The sequence below is a fragment of the Hypanus sabinus genome, chromosome 8 (genome assembly GCF_030144855.1).
Source record: "Hypanus sabinus isolate sHypSab1 chromosome 8, sHypSab1.hap1, whole genome shotgun sequence".
NCBI classification, from domain to species: domain Eukaryota; kingdom Metazoa; phylum Chordata; class Chondrichthyes; order Myliobatiformes; family Dasyatidae; genus Hypanus; species Hypanus sabinus.
In genome coordinates this window covers 144604414-144621616 of record NC_082713.1, presented here as the reverse complement: position 1 = coordinate 144621616, position 17203 = coordinate 144604414, and the positions used below count along the sequence as shown (strand labels likewise).

The 17203-nt window shown below is 40.9% G+C and overlaps 1 protein-coding gene across 3 annotated transcripts in view; it reads left to right on the top strand.

Annotated features, from left to right (window-relative positions):
• The first annotated feature begins 452 nt into the window (after positions 1-452).
• The window catches only part of si:dkey-82f1.1 (DENN domain-containing protein 2A), a 98803-nt gene continuing 82052 nt past the window's right edge, over positions 453-17203 (top strand). The window contains exon 1 of one of the 3 annotated variants that reach the window (XM_059978103.1): positions 453-822. The gene's annotated coding sequence lies outside the window, so the exon portion shown is untranslated. The remainder of the gene's footprint in view (positions 823-17203) is intronic. The other 2 variants (XM_059978100.1, XM_059978099.1) reach the window with 2 other exon arrangements.

Here is a 17203-nt window from a genome sequence, read left to right as displayed (position 1 = left end):
CAGCTGAGCTTGAGAGAAAACTACATGTTCGATTTTGTTCAGAGTCACAAGATGGGAATAGAAATCATAAACTGTGTTCTGTGTGCGAAAGAATATTAATTTTAACTCATTGCAAAAATGATTGCATACTTACAAGTTTAGGTTAATAGAATTTCTTTTCTATCAGAAAAGATCAAGAATATTTTGCGCATTAAACATAGTGGAAAAATACCCTGGTATTGCTGGGAAGTTGCTAACCAGTGAAGCATATCCTGAGCTGTGGGGTTGTAGCCCCTTTAATTGCATGTGTGACGTGCCTGAAACTGGAGAATCTGTGTTTATTGTAGTTTTTGCCCAGTAGATTTGGAGAGGGAACAACGGTTGCTGTGGTAACAAGTCTGTTCTGAGGCAGCTGGTGATTAGTTCAATGGAAATAAGTCAAAAGAGGTCAAGGGAGGGAGGTGTGGGAATAGGGAGGCAGGAACTTAGCGGAGACGTCAGAGGCTGCAAGTTGTTGCATGGTGAAGAAAGGGAACGAATGAGAGGCAGGATGATGGCAAAAGACAAAACCAAAAAGACCTAAATCAAAGCAGTTTGGGAGAGAAAACTATTCCCGTTCCCTCCGACACGATGGATTCTGCCCCCCAAGGCCCTCAGGTGTCTGGAAGCTGAAGGCAGAAGTGGTTCATCCCACCTTCCCATCCTTACTTCCCCAGCCCCCTCCCCAGAAACAAAAAGTTTTTCAAAAGGAAACACGGACAAATGCTGCCTAAATGGGTTAATTGCTCCGGGAATAATGAGGCTACAATCAAGAGAGATTTGCCGGCAATCAAACTCGGTAAGGTAGGAAATCTTCAAATTGGCTGACTCACATTCCCCCCCCCCCTTGCCTGTTTTAGATTATCCATTCTGTACAAAGAAAGGCAGAACTGATTTTCAAGCAGTTCTACTCTACAGATCTGAGAGTAGGAACGTTTGAATGTGTCACTGAGACGAAACGTTACTGAGATCACTTCACACAGATTGATATTAGTCCTCTGTACTGTTGTGTTTATAATTGTGATATTTTTAATCTGAGTTTTTATGGATGACCCATGCATAACCCAGGCTTCCTGTAGAATACGTGACTTATCTGTGGAGTTGGTGTATAAAGTTTAACTCCCTGTTCACCGTGATTTCTTGCATTTCCCTCAAAGGCTGTTGTCAGTCATTTTGTTTAAAGGATTCTGAATTCTCTTCTTCAGTTCCCCTCTCGAATGGTTACTGTGCACTATTCTTCATCTGAGACTTTTGCTATTCTTTATATTGGTAGATGTTTAGGGTTGGAGGGAAATGTGGACGTGAACGATACAGCATACAGTTTAAAATTCCCACTCCATGTCTCCCATGGTAGGAAATTGCGGTTGGGTCCCCATGACCTCACTGCTGAAAGGGAAAGGCTTAGTGCTCTGGTGAGAGATTCTGAAGCATTTCTTTCAGCCGCATATTGCATTTTACGTTTCTGTGCTCAATGCAACAGATACAGTGCTTTAAAGAAATGAACGACAAAAGAAGTCAGATTGGATCTAATTGTTAATCCAGTCCGTTGTATTTAGATGAACACCTGCCATTACTACAGTGAAAATGCATACCCACAGGAAGAATATTACATTTCAAAGGCATGCACTATTAGATAATTTGGACTCCTAACTCAAAGTAGCAATTCAGAATATATCTAGTATTATCATTAGAGGCTGTCACACACATTCATTAATAGTGATTTTTTTAAGAAGCAAATAATCCTCAGTGCAAACAATCCTTGAGTTTCTTTCCTGAAACATCATTCGTCCAAAGGTGAAAGGAGGGCCAAGATTTGGGATATGATATCCTGACAAGGTTTTCATCAACCTGTCTGGTGTGGTTGCATCTGTAAAAGATGTGTGATGTGAACGTCTGATTTTCAGACCAGGCACAGCATCCACCTTGTCTGGCATTACCATTGTCTGAATGTAATAAGACTCACAGCAGCCCTTGTGACTTAAAGCCCAGGTTCTATCTGGTGGTGTGAGCCATCAGCCACAGCAGAACTCTGTTCCACCACAATCTGGGTTAGAATGAAGGCAGTCAGTGGAAAATGGTTTTTGCGTAGTGACAATTAAATAGCACATCTTGGGTTACTTGCATGTCCATTTTCCTCCCCGTCATCTCCGCAATCAGCATCACTTGTCTACCAACTCTCTGTACAAGCCAGTTGCTCTCATAGGAAGGTCTATTTATAAGAAAGCGATTCTGTAAATGTTCCAGGTAGATGATTTTCTTATAGAGAAAGTGAAATTGTAGACATGATTCTGGATGGCTATGATGTGCTCAGGTGTGAGTTGAGATGCTGTTCCTCAAAGTTGTGTTAGACCTCACAGTCTCTAGTGCAGGAGACCATTGACATAAGTCAGAGACAGATGGGGAATTAAAGAGTTAAGCAACTGGAAGCTCGAGTTTCCTTTGTGTACTGAACATGGTGCTCTGTAGTATGGTCAGCAAATCTGCATTCAGTCTCTCCAATGGAAGAGACAATCACGCCATAAGCATCAATGGCAGTACGCCATTTTGGAGAGGTGTTAAGTGAATGGTTGTTTCACCTGGAAGGGCAGTTTGAGTTCCTGCATGTGGGAAGGGAAGGGCAGGTGTATCACCAGAGATTGCGTGGCAAAAGGAAGAGAACTTGCTGATGCAAGTAGTTTGAAGGATCTTCAGTGTGAAATGTTAACTGTCTCTCTTCCTACAAATACTGAATGTTTTTAGTACTTTCTGTTTCTATTTCAGACTTCCAGCATCAGTGGTTTTCTGAACTTCTTTACCTTTTGAAAACAAGTGATTTTGTGATTAAATAATTATAAAAGTTAAGTAATAGGAAACATTTCTGAAACAGTGAAAACTTTTGACAGTGATATTTTAAACTGTGTACATCTGCTCATTTAATAAGAAAAAAAAACCTTGCAATGCAACAGGGTTATGTTTGTTAATGTAAGTAATATATAATTAAACTTGCACTAAAACAAGTTATCTATGGTTTAAGGAACTGAATGGATATGGTAACTCTATTTAAAGCATTGTTGGTTTTACACTTAATAACTAATTGAAAGTTGACAGATCTTCATGGTTAAACTTAAGAAAGATCAATGTTTGTATCCAAGAGGAAAATGAGAAATATACTGAGCGGCCTTTTAAGTGTAGGCTTCGTTAAGGGATAAAATTCTGTCTGCAAATCAAAGGATGGTAGTTTTGAAAAATATAAGTAAACCATGGAAAGATGTACAATTAACAGGATTATTGTTGTGGATTATTTTAATTTCCTCAATATTGACTGGGACTTCCTTAAAGCCGGGGGCTTAGATGGACAGTATTGGTTAGATGCATTCAAGGGTTTCTTGAAATGACAGGTAGATAGTCCAACCAGGGATGGAGCCATACGAGATCTTTTATTGGGGATTGAACCTGTGTGGCTGATTGTTTCCACAGCATGTCCCACTGACACTTAAGTAACCGTAATGTAAGTCTTTAAGATGATTATACATACCAATAAGACTGATGCTTGGGTTAATGTGCTAAACTGGGTGAAGTCTAAGTATAACAGTGTTAGACAGGAACTGGAGAAAGAAGATTAGATCAAGGATAAGTCCACATCAGATACATGGGAAATCTTAAAGGCCAGCTAATTAGAGTTTGGAACCAATATGTTCCCGCAAGGACATAATGTTAGGATGGCAGTGTTTGGCAATCTTGCATGACAGATGTCAAGAAGAAAAGGAAGTATGTATAATGATTAGGAAGCTAAAATTGGATAAGGCCCTCGAAGAATGTAAAGGAAATAGGAAAAAACTTAAACTCTGATTTAGGAAGGCTAAAAAAGACCATGAAATGTCCTTCTCAAGTAAGGTTAAGGAGAATCCCAAAGCATTTTTATACAAACACTTCCTTCTGCTCCACACAGAAATTACTTCCCTCGTCCTTGAGTGGACCTACCCTTTCCCAAATAATCCTAATATATATGGTTGGTTGGACAAAGGAGGGAATTTCTGCCTGGAACCAGAGGAAGTGGTTAAGGTCATTAATGAGTACTAATCAATGTTTATTTTCCAAGGAGAAGGTTTTGCACGATAGTAAGATAAGGAAGGGGTATGTTGATATTCTAAGGCAGGTCGGTATTATGAATGAGGTGTCTGATGGGAGAGAGGTGGACTTGGAAAATCAGGATGATGAGGGAAACAAGGGAGAGCTTGCTGGGCCTTTGATTACAGATCTTTGTATCCTGTTAACCACAGATGAAGTGCCAGGAAACCAGATGTTGCTCCTTTGCTTAATACCAACAAACCAGAAAATTATAGTCCAGTAGAGGGAAATTATTGGAGGAACTTCTTTAGGACAGGATATACTTGCATTACGAAAAACATGAACCTTTATGGAATGCCAGCATAACTTTGCACAGGGAAAATCTTGTCTCAAATTTAATTCAATATTTTGTGGAAGTAATGAAAGATGCTTGATGGTTGTGAATATTGTCTGCAATGGATGTTAGTTAAGATATCTTGTCAATTTTTCTTATGGTAGGCTTTCAAGAAGATTAAGTCATGAGGATTTTTTTCTAGTGAGTTGGGAAGTTGGATCCGAAGCTGACTTTGTTATAGAAGAAAGAACGTAGTGCTGGAGGGGTGTCTTTTCTGACTGGAGGTCTGTAATCAAAGGTGACCTGGAAGGGTCAGCATTGAGACTTCTGTTCTGTAGATAGATATGTAAATGTAAGTGATCTGATGAAAATGTAGGTAGCCTGATAAGTAAATTTGCAGAGGACATGAAAGTTGGATGAGTTGTAGATAGTCAGAAAGTTTGTCAACGGGTACAGCAGAATATAGTCAGTGGACAATTTGAACCAGCAGCACTCACATCTACTATTATGAAATCTTTGAGAAATTGGTTTTGGCTAGAATTAATTTCTTCCTAAGCAAGGAACTGGACCCGCTACAATTCACCTACTGCAACAACCTGTCTACAGGAGATGCAATCTCACTGTCTTTGAGCAGCTAGAAAACAGCAATATATGTGAAGCTGTTGTTTATCAATTATAGCTCAGCATTCAATATCGTTATTCCCTTGGAATTAATCTCCAAGTTGCCAAGTGTGAGCATCAGCACCTCTCCCACAAATGGATCTTTAACTTCCTCATCAGGAGGCCATAGTCAATATGGATCAGCAATAACATCTCCTACTCACTGACAATCAACATAGATGCACTGTAAGGATGCTTGTTTAGTGCAGTGCTCTATTCTCTTTACACTCAGGACTGTGTGACTAAGCACAGCTCAAGTTCAATCTATAAATTTGCAGATAACACCACTGTTGGTAAAATCTTGGTTGGGGACAGGAGTAAGACAGATCAGCTCGTTGAGTGGTTTTGCAACAACAACCTTGGACTCAATGTCAGTAACACCAACAAATTGATTGTGAGTTCAGGAAAGGAAAGCCCACTCACTCCTCTTCATTGAGGAGGTCAATGGTGGAGAGGATGAGCAGCTTCAAGTTCCAGGGTGTTAATTTCAAAGGGTTGGGCTTGGGCCTAACACATTGATGTAATCATGAGGATACACTGGTAGCTTTATGTCACTGGAAGTTTGAGGAGATTTGGTGTACCACCAAAGACCCCTACAAATTTCTGTAATGACAACCGGTCAGCTGATGTTTAAGTATATAAAGGTCAAGCATTCAGAGGATACACCACAAATGAGCAGCATACTGATGATGTCTCCTTGTATGGAGACGAAACATTTGCAAATGGACTGACAAGATCAGAGAACTAATCAACCCAACTCTTACACATTTTAATATATATATATTCTTGACTAGTTGCATCACAGCCTGATATGGAAGTTCCAACACATGGAATCGCAAGGAGCTGTGGAGGGTTAAAGACACAGCCAGCTTCATCGGGGGCACAACCCTCCCCGCCATCACATGTCCAAGGATTCTCACCATCTGAAATGTGACCTCTTCTCATTACTACCTTCAGTGAGGTGATACAGGAGCCTGAAGACCCATACTCAACGATGTAGGAACAGCTTCTTCCCCTCAGCCGTCAGATATATGAATAGCCTATAGGCCCTAGTCATCTCTTTTTTTGCACTATTTATTTTGTAATATTATTGTAATTTTATGACTTTGCAATGTACTGCTGCCGTAAACAACACATTTCATGTGATATAGGACATGTATTATAAACTTGGATTCTGATTTTGGGCAGAGAAATGGCAGACTGAGTTCAATCGAGCAAGAGTTGAAGTGATCAAATACAATAAATGATAGGATCCTTAGGAACATTGATGTACGGGGTAATCTTGGGATGCAGCTCCATAGCTCCAAGGAAATGCTAACACAAGGCTGGGGTGGTAAAGGTGGTTTATGGCATAATTATCTTCTTTTGTTGAGGCACTAAAATTTAGCCAATCATGTTACAGCTGTAAAAAAAAACAAAACAAAACAATACAAAACACTTTGGTTAGACCACGTTTGAAAAATTGAGTGCTGTGGTGAACTACATATATCTGTCTGGACACGCCGCCCCCCCCCCCCCCCCCCCGCTGACTGCTCCTGTGGCTCCTCCCACTGACCCCTGTATAAAGGCGATTGGAGGCACTGCTCCTCCCTCAGTCTCCAGGATGTTGTGTGATGGTCTCTTGCTGCTGACTGTGCTCTCTTCCAGCTAATAAAAGCCTATATCTCGCCTAATGTCTCCGAGAGTTATTGATGGTGCATCAAGTGCAATTCTGGTTACCGCACTATGTGGGAGGATGTGGAGGGTTTGAAAAAGATGCAGAAGAGGATCACCAGTGTATTGGCTATGAGGAAATGTTGGACAAATTTGAAATTGTTTTCTGTGGATCTTCAGAGACTGAGAGGTGACCTGATAGAAATATACGAAGTGATGAGAGGCATGGGTAGGGTAGATAGTTAGATAGTCAGGGGTTTCCTTAGGGTGGAAATATCAAATAGCAGAGGGTATAGTTTAAGATGAGGGAGAAAAGGTTTAAAGGAGATTTTTGAGGCAAGTCCTTATTTTTTGCTCAGTGGGAATAATAGGCTGTGCAGCATTATAGCATTTCTATTTCAAATAGTCTATAGTCCTGCTCACAAGAGTTTAGCAATATGGCTGTGTTCCAAAGGTATGTAGTTTGCTTGCCTGCCCTTAAGAATATTCCTTGTAACATGTATAGGCTTGACTTGATTAAATGGTCTGGCATTCAAAAGAAGTTTTTCACATTGACTGCCTTTGATTAATTGTTTATGATGGATGTCTCTCTTGTATTATTTTGAATCAAAGAGGACATAAAGATGGGTGTGGAACCATTCCACTCTCATTGCATTGGCTGAAGGCTCATACAAGTCTCTGCGGTTCTTTGCTCACATATGTTTCCAACCACTTTACATAATCAAAATTGTGAAATTGGGAAAAGAAATTCCAGAGGCTGATGACTATTTTGGACTCGTGAAAGATAACTGAATTATAACATTTAATTTAATTAGAAAATCTTTGTTTAAGGGGTAGCACAATGGTGCAGCAGTAACACAATTTACCTGCCAGCTGCAGAGAGCAAAGACCTTGGGAAATGCATGTTCTCTTTGCGAAAGAGAATAATGGTGCATAGTTCCCTGAAGGTGGAATCTCATGTGGATAGGGTGGTGAAGAAAGCTTTTGGTATGCTGGTTTTTATAAATCAGAGCATTGAGTATAGGAATTGGGATGTAATGTTAAAATTGTACAAGGCATTGGTAGGGCCGAATTTGGAGTATTGTGTACAGTTCTGGTCACTGAATTATAGGAAAGATGTCAACAAAATAGAGAGAGTACAGAGAAGATTTACCAGAATGTTACCTGGGTTTCAGCACCTAAGTGACAGAGAAAGGTTGAACAAGTTAGGTCTTTATTCTTCGGAGTGTAGAAGGTTGAGGGGGGACTTGATAGAGGTATTTAAAATTATGAGGGGGATACTCAGAGTGGTAGCTATGTGGAACGAGCTTCCAGTAGAAGTGGTAGAGGCAGGTTCGATATTGTCTTTTTAAAAAAAAAATTGGATAGGTATATGGACAGGAAAGGAATGGAGAGTTATGGGCTGAGTGCAGGTAGGTGGGACTAGGTGAGAGTAAGTGTTCGGCACAGACTAGAAGGGCAGAGATGGCCTGTTTCCGTGCTGTAATTGTTATATGGTTATATGGAAAGTCTGGATTTCTGGTGGTTTTCCAGTTTTGTCCCATATATCAGAGATGTGCTGATTGGTAAGTTGATTGCTCACTGCAACTTGCTCCTCGAGTAGATGGTGGTAAGCTGCTGAAAGCTGATAGTTGACAGAGATTCAATGGGTGGAAGGATCTGTTTCCATGTTCTCTACTCTGAAATGAACTGGTTCTCTTCATGTCGCTATAATGATGCGGATTGTAAAATAGAATTTTCTGCTATTTCCACTCCAGGGCTGAATCTTATAAAGGGGATTTTTATTCAGCCCAACATGTGGTATTCCAGTGGTAGCTTTTATTTATGAGAACAATTTGGCTTGTGCATGAGTTTAAAAAGAAAATGAAAAACAGGTTATAAACAACTCTAAATGACCAGCAAATTCAGATAACCTTTCTGGTCTTGCATTCTTCCATCATTATTAAGTAGTACTTCATCTTATTTGCAATCTTTAAGCCAGATACCTTTGGGTGGTTTAAAATAGCATGCTAATTGCCAATCAGAAATATGTGATGAGTGATTTCTTTCACATACCACTATAAAAATAAATTGAAATGCACATTCTTATTATACTTTATTGAAATAAATCTATATGAATATAAAAAGCACTGCATGGTTTTCTTTACATTCAGAGCATTGTTCAATCATTATTCATTGTGTTATTGGTTCTGTACCTCTGTAGTGTTAGCTCCCTCCATATATAAAACATCATTTGCAATACAAGTTTCAAATGTTTGAGAGGCTTCTACTCCAGGCTCTGCTCCTCACTGTTTAGTGGCAGAAGGACCTTACACTGCACTGCTTTTCCCCCTTTGAACCTTCACCAAGGTTTAGTGCATTCCCTGGCACATAGTCCTTCAACCTGAAATGGACCTTTCGACTTCTTGTTGTACTGGAAGGCCAACAAGTTTAACGGCAGTCTGAAGTCTTTCACTGAAATGGTGATCTTCCAGCAGAGCTTGTTGTTTATCTCAGTGGATGTCCTTGGGTGTATATAGCCTGTAGATCAGAAGGACCTCTGTAACACAGCTGTTCAGGATGAGGGACCCTTGCATCCTTCTCCAGTGTTTCTTTACAAATGCACAGTCCACAAGGAGTGGATGACCCTCTACTCTTTGCTTCTGTCCTTAGAGCAGCGCACAATGCGTAAGAGGCTGACTTTGGCACCTCATTGACATTTTGTTGATTCTGGCATTGGGGTATTTGCTCACTGCTTATAATGAGTTCATCCTGATATTCGTTCCTGCAATTTGAGGTAAATGCAGTACTTAACCTCAAGATGCAGCAATGAACCCCTTGTGACCAGTGAAGAAATATTTCTGTTGTAATTAGAGGAGGATCTTTGTAAATCCCCAGTGCAGATTGTGGGCTGTGCACAATCTCCAAACTGTGAGTGATGCATTCAAACTGCCTTGTAATCTGACTCTTATTAGACAGGGGTGGGGTCCATCATTCAACAGCATTCTTCTGAAAGATTTCCCTGCGTTGAAGGAAAGCGGTTTATCTTGAGCCCTTTGTCTGCATTTTCAGCTTTCCACATCTGCCAGTGTATTATTTTCAACTTTTTATTGAAGGCTTGAATTGCCATAATTTAAATGAGGGTGTTGTTGAGGATAACTTGTCTGGCTTTCTGCAAGAGAGTCAGCTATACCATGATGCTGTTTTGTTCTGAAGGCATCCAGCCCCCAAAATTACTTTCTGCTGAGACTAAACTTGCAAGCCTCACTGGAGTAACATTTAATACTGTTAGGATCGCACCAGCAGTGTGTGTTTAAAAGCAACACTCCAGATGGTGTAAAAGTGGTGGATCTCTTAAATTCATTTTTCGCTGCTTTAGATAGTAATTTCCATCACATGTTTAAGTTGCTTCCAGGAATGAACAAGAAGGAAATAATTTTTCTATGCAGGCAAATACCTGACTGATTAAGCATTGATGATGTACTTTTAGATTTCAGAAGAGTAATTTGATGTGATGTGCAGTTAAGTTCATGGAGAAGTTAAGCCAATGAGCAAGGAATGTCGTTATTATGCAGTAACAGATTAATTCAATCATCAGCCAGGCACTTGATATTGGGATTGAATATTATGTATTAGGTTGTATGGTGTGGGCAACAGTGAACTCCTTGACGATATTGCAGTGCTTTTCACAATCTTGTTCTTGGCGGAAGTGCTTGACTACTTAGTGGCAGCTGCTGGGAAATGTGATAATGACCAGATAATTGAGTGATAATTTTGGTAAAGGCATTGGGAAGGTTGCCTCTAACCTATGTAAAAGTAATGCTATTGGGATCTTGTGCACATTTGCTCACTTTGCAGCACTTGCGTCGAAGGACTTTGCCTCTGACAGCACTCCCTTATTATGGCTGTAGTCTCAAACTGGATTTTGCCATCAAGCCTTTGGACTGGGCTTGGGACTAAACCTACAACATTTTCACTGAGGCTGGAGTATTGGAGTAACCGAGCAGTTTCTTGCATTCTGGTACTGTGTGGCTGTGGATCCTTTGCAGTGTCACATTCTGTGGATGTTGCCTCATTAGTCTAATCGCTACTATTGTTGTATTCTGACATTTTTATAGATTCGGGGAAACGCTAACATTTTTGCAAACTACTCATCCTGGAAGTTCAGTATTAGATGAACTTGGTTGTGGAAGGTGCATGATAGAAGTCTGTGCAGGTGAAGATTAGAATAAGTAAGTACGGATGAGAATCTCTGCCAAGGCAATTGTGAGTCAAGGTGATGTCATGGACTTGACGTGGGAACTTGCTTCATTAGTGACTAGACCAGCGTAATTGATGGAACCACTAGCAAGGGGATGAAGCAACAGAATAAGTTGTAAAGTTCATATGTTCCTGAAAAAAATTATAATGCAGACATTAAACTGGACTAGATATCTGGGTGATTCAGAATATGGGTGGGGAAATCAATGTTCTCAGTTATTCTCTTGTAGATCGGAGCAGAAACAGGAAGGTTTAGACTTTACATTTTCTTTAACACGTGGATGCCCATTTTCCATTGAAAATCAGTCCTGTTGTCTTTTTGATCAGCAAAACAGTAACACAACTATGAATTAGTTCATCATGCAGAGGATAACTTGCAGTTGTTAATTTAGGACATTCAGTGATGTGGATGTACCCTCCTGGCAGCCAAGACAGCCCATGATGGGGCAGTTAAAATCAGACGTCTGATTGCAGTAAGGCTAGAGTATCCTAAATACTGGCCTGCAATGCACTTCTCCAGGTTAAAATGTTGGTCTTCAAAGATTTCTGTTATGAGAAGCAGCGTGGTAATAAAATCATATGATAAAGCACAGAACTGAGCCATTTGGACTATCATGCATTTCAATCAGAGGAGACTCGGTTCTCTTGATTCCTTCCTGCAGCTCTCAACCCCCATACTGATCAAGAATCTACCAATTTCTTCTTTAACTACACCAAATTATTTGGTCTCTGCAACTCTAGCACATGATTGTACCCTTGTAACTGCAGGAACATGGTTAATACAGATATGAGTGAAAGATTTTTTAATGGACCAGTGGTTTAAGTCAACTTGTTACACAGATAGTGATGGAGCATTTTACAAGATTACTGAACTTATTAAATCCTCACTGACCACGAGTGAGATTCCTGTTGACTGGAGGACAACAAAGGTCATCCACATTTTCAACAAGATGGGCTCCATGGGATCGTGACACTTGGGGGCGTTTCGGAATTCAGTTCTGGCACTCCCTATGAATGTGTGGGTTTCCTTGGGGTGCTCCGGTTTCCACCCACATTCCAAAGATGCACAGGTTAGTAGGTTGATTGGTCATTGTAAAGTTGTCCTGTGATTTTGCTAGTGTTGAGTAGGTGGGTTGCTGGGCAGTGTGCCCTGTTGGGTCAGAAGATCCTGTTCCTTGCTGTCTCACTTTAAAAGAAGAGCAGCAAGAAGAGCCTGCGAGTGCTACACTGTAGTTAATATCACTGGTAGGTCAGTTACGGGAGAAATGACTGAAGGACAGAATTAATGAGCACTTGGAATGAGCTGGTCTGATCAGAGACTGCTGACGTGGCCTTGTCAATGCTAGTTCCTGTCTGACCAACATGATGGAAGTTTTTGAAGAGATAATCCAGTGTCTTGATGAGGGCAGGTCAGTGTGTGTGGTTCACATGGGCTTCAGTAAGGTACTTGACAAGATCCCACATGGGGGATCAGCCAAAAGATTTAGGGCCCAAGAGTCTTTGGCACTTTGGCAAACTGGATTCAAAATTGGCCAGTGTATGGGAAACAGTGTAATGGTCAAGGGTTGTTTTTGTATCTGGACACTGGTGGTGTTCCTCAGGGATTGGTGCTGGTACCTTTGCTGTTTGGTGTGGATGGAGAAGACACAATCAGATGGGTGGAGTCATGGACAGTGTTGAGGGTATTCTTAGGCTGCAGAGTGATATTGAGGTTCTGATGAAATGGGCTGATAAATGGGGTTCAATCCAACTGATGCACTTTGGAAATACTAATGAGGCTGGGACTTGTACCATGAAAGGCAGAGTCTTGAACAGAGGGATCTTAGAAATCAAGTCCAGGGATCCTTGAGGTTAGCACCAGTAGATAAAGTAGTTGGGAAGGCATATGGTATTCTGGTCTTCATTTGTCAGATCACTGAATATAAAAGCAGAGAGTTTATGCTCAACCTTATAAAAGTTAGGCCTCAACTTCAGTACTATGTGCACTTTAAAGTGCCACACTGTAGGAAGGCTGTGATGATGCTATGGAGGATGTAGAGGAAATTCACCAGGATGGAATGTTTTGTTCAAGACTGGAGAAGTTAGGTCTGTTTTCCCTGGAGTGGAAGAGATAAAGACCAGACATAATTGGCATATTGAAAATTGAGAAGTACAGACAGGGAGACTGCAGACAGGGGAAACTTTTCCCCCTTATCAGAGGGGACATAGATTAAGGATAAGGGGGGGGGGATGACACAGATTCAGAAGAGATGTATGGGGGTGTTCTTTTTCACCTAGAGATTGGTAAGTAGCTGGATTGCACCGACAGAGAGCGCGGTCAAAGCACATGAATGGGCAAAGAAGGTCGCGGACCAAGTACTGAGACATAATTGTGAACAGGTGCCTACTGGGTGGTGTGATACAGTGAGCTGAAACTGCAATGTATTGAGGTTGGTGAATCCTGCTGTTTGACCAGACTGGTGTTCATGATGGGGTAATGCACTTGCCAGGGTGGATTAGTATTTTTGACACCATACTGTGTGGCTTCATGACTTGAGACAGTACCAAAGCAAGTGGAAAAGAAAATGAGGTGGGCGATTTGACACAAAGTTGGAGAAGTAGGTTTTGAAGAGTGTTTTTGAAATTGGATGTGAGTGTAAAGATAAAGAAGTCTTTGGGAAGGGTACCCAAGACTGGGGCATGGTTGCTAGAAGAAAGTTGGTTAGCAGACAGTGCGAGAGGAAGGAAGGGAAGAAAAGGAAGAGAATCAGCAGTAATTTTATAAATGCAAATGGTAGTATATATAAATGGCAATATATGGTGTGGATAGCCAAACAGTCTGAAATAGAAGCATTGATTTTTTAAAAATCTTATCTTGTGCGCAGAGCAATTGTGAGATATAAATTTTAAACTGCCAGAATTTTTAAGGTGAACCTTCACCTTCCAGAAGTAACCCATCAAGAACTAATATAATACTGTACAACAGATAGAAGAAAATAGCTAATCAGAAACACGAGATTCTGCAGATGCTGCAGAAATCCAGAGACAGATGATACTGGCAGAACTCAGCAGGTCCGGTACTGTCTATGGAAATTAATAAACAGTCAACATTTCAGGCCATTAGGAGCGATGAAGGATCTTGGCTAGCATCACCAAATGTTAATTCATTTCCATTAATGCTACCTGACCTGCTGAGTTCCACCAGCATGTTGCATGGATGCCAAGGAAATGGCTGTCTCCTGACAGGGCTGCAGACTTCTCAGCATCCATGGTGTTAACCACGGATTTGTTGTGACACACAGTATGACCTAGGGTATTGGTGACTTCACTTGTCAATTACAACACTCTCCCCAGGGATAATTCCATAGTTGGGCAAGTCATCTGCTTTACCAAGTCTTAATGATTTCTCAGGATGATATGCCTGGGTGTGTTTGTATTTTATTTAGGACTTGGTATGTTGGGGAATTTAATTAAATATTGCATAAGCAATGATGATAACATTGTAGAAAAATGTAAATGAACATCTGAAAGGAAAGTCTCAGTGAAGGTGAACTTGGGGCTGCTGATTTGGAGGATTTGCATATAATGTTCTGGGAGCTCGAATGTAAAGAGGCTGGTGAATCCTGCTGTTTAGCATAGGGTAATGTGCTGCCTGGATCCATTAGCATGGGGACACTGTGCTATTTGACAGTATATTAATCAAATTCCTAACAGATCTGATAAACCGTATTAGATGAAAACTGTTTTATTGATATCAGAATGGCCGTGTTTAGCCAAAAGTCTAGTTTGCAGATACAGACTAATTTTATCCTTTAGAACTGATCGTGATATGGCAAATAATGGGATGGTGCAAGTGAGAAGTTGGGCCTCCAAGCCATTTACTTCTCTTGGTCTGACAATTAACTGGAACAAATCTGGTTTTACACGCGGGATTATAACAGTTGGCTTACGATGGTGCTTTCTTTGTGTGGGTTTTAAATACAACAGTGCATATGTGCTTGAATGGATCTTCTATAGTATTTCTACCTGGCAGAAACTAAGGCAGCTGCAATCTTTCCTGCAAAAAAAGCTTTGTTTCACTGCAATACCTGGTTTCAAATGGTAGGTAACAAAGAATGTAATTTGCTTTTCACCTATTATCTAGCAAATGTTTACTTTCTGCACACATTTTTCTTTCAGCTTCACTTTCTGATCTGCTGACAAGAAACTTACCATTTAGGACCATGTGATTATTCCCAGGATTCTCCCTTTTTGGGCTGCGTATCTTTAGAAACGTGCTAGGTTGTTTCTGTGATCTTCCTATTTTCTTTCGTTCCACAGATGATTGCCTCTGCAATGCATGGTTTTGCTTGGGGAGTTTTATTTTGGATCCAGCCACACATTCTGTCGATGCAAGTCACAGCATGTGGATCCAAACATATTTTACCACCCTGCTGCCTTGTGCCTGACAGGTTTGTATTGTTTCGAGAACTTAGTGTCAACTGATAATGGTGTTTGGTTCTTGCCAGAGCAGCTGCCTTTTGTTTTTTTTTGTGTGTGGGGAGAACTGGGGAGGTGGGATGGCAATGATATTTTCTTGTTAAAATAACAATTACCTTTTCACTTGGTGGCAACCTCTTCATAACAGTCTCTTTATATTCTTTTATAATATATTGTTTTATCTTAGAATGGAAAGCAGTGGAATTGCTCAAAGACAGTCTGGTTTTAGTGACTCATAAATATTCCCCCCTGTCCAAACCCCTGGATCCATTTCCACTCCAGCTAAGGATGTATGCAATGTAGTGTATTCAAACTGCAATTCAGATGATCTGTTACTGGTCTGCCTGGCATCTTCTGGCAATTTCTGCTTGTATCTTGGCTGGATATCAGTGCAGGTGTTAGAATTGTATTAGTGTCCAGGTCCCTGCTTCGAGATTTGTGCATTGGTTTCCCATTTTAGGATAGCTTTCACTTGCTTACTTCTTACTAGGACGAAGCACGTTCAAGAACACTGGTTGTAGAGAGTTGTCCAAAGCACACAACACTTCTTGCTTTAATAATTGTTTGGCAATCTGGTCTTGATGCATCTCTAGGGCATTGTGCAAAAAATCATTTACAAGTGGTATTGGATGAAGTACTGTATGTCCTTGCAAATTCCACATTAGCATCTTTATTCTTTTCCTAACATCAAGTGACACCATTTGAGCTGACTTGTACTCGGCATCTGTTTCTGCTTGGACTGACGCCAGGTGCTTCCTGTGTGGAATGAAACATTCTCCCCTGTGACTGCATCGGTTTCCTTTTGGGTGCTGTGGTTTCTTTCCACATTTTAAAGATATGCAGTTGGGTAGGTTCGTTGGCCAGTGTAAATTACCCCTTGTGTGTAGGTAGTGGTTGACTCAATAGTGGGGGAAGGCACGTGGGTTGGTGGTGGAGAGTCAATGAAAGCATGTGGAGAATTAAAACAAAGAGCCTCGATGTACATTAAATCATTAAATAGGTCATTGATGGTCAGTTTGGCCGCAGTGGGTAGAAGGGGTCCGTGCTCCATCTTGCTATGACTAGCAACGCCAAACAGTGGAGAAATCTTCTTTTAAATGGAGGCTCCATCATTGTTTGCTTCTTGGTGGCCAACTCTGAGTGGAATTACCAGAGAATATACACTCGGTCGCCACTTTATTAGGTACACCTGCTTGTTGATACAAATATCTTATCAGCCAATCATGTGATAGCAAAATAAATGTATAAAAGCATGCAGACACAGTCAAGAGGTTCAGACCAAACATCAGAATGGGGAATAAATGTGACCAAAGTGATGGTGGAGTAATTGTTGGTGCTAGACGGGGTGGTTTGAGTATCTTAAAGACTGCTGAGCTCCTGGGATTTTCAGGCACAACAGTCTCTGGAGTTGACAAAGCAAAAAATCATCCAGTGAATGGCAGTTCTGTGGGCAAATCTGCTTGTAATCGGGGGAGGATGGCTGCACTGGTTCAAGCTGACAGTGACTCAAATAACTGTGTGTTACTACTGCGGTGTGTGGAGGAGCATCTTTGAAGGCACAACATGTCAAACCTTGAGGTGCATGGGCTACAGCAACAGAAGACCACGCTGGGCTTGATCCTGTTCCCAATAAAATGGCCACTGAGCGGAGATGGGTGCCCTCATGGGTTCACCACCTATGAACACTAGGTGGGGCAAAAAAAGGCAAAGTGTCATTGGACAGAAATATAAAGTTTTTGTATCTTTGAAACCAAACATTAGTTTGACATTTTTTGCCATCTGTGTACTTGTCAT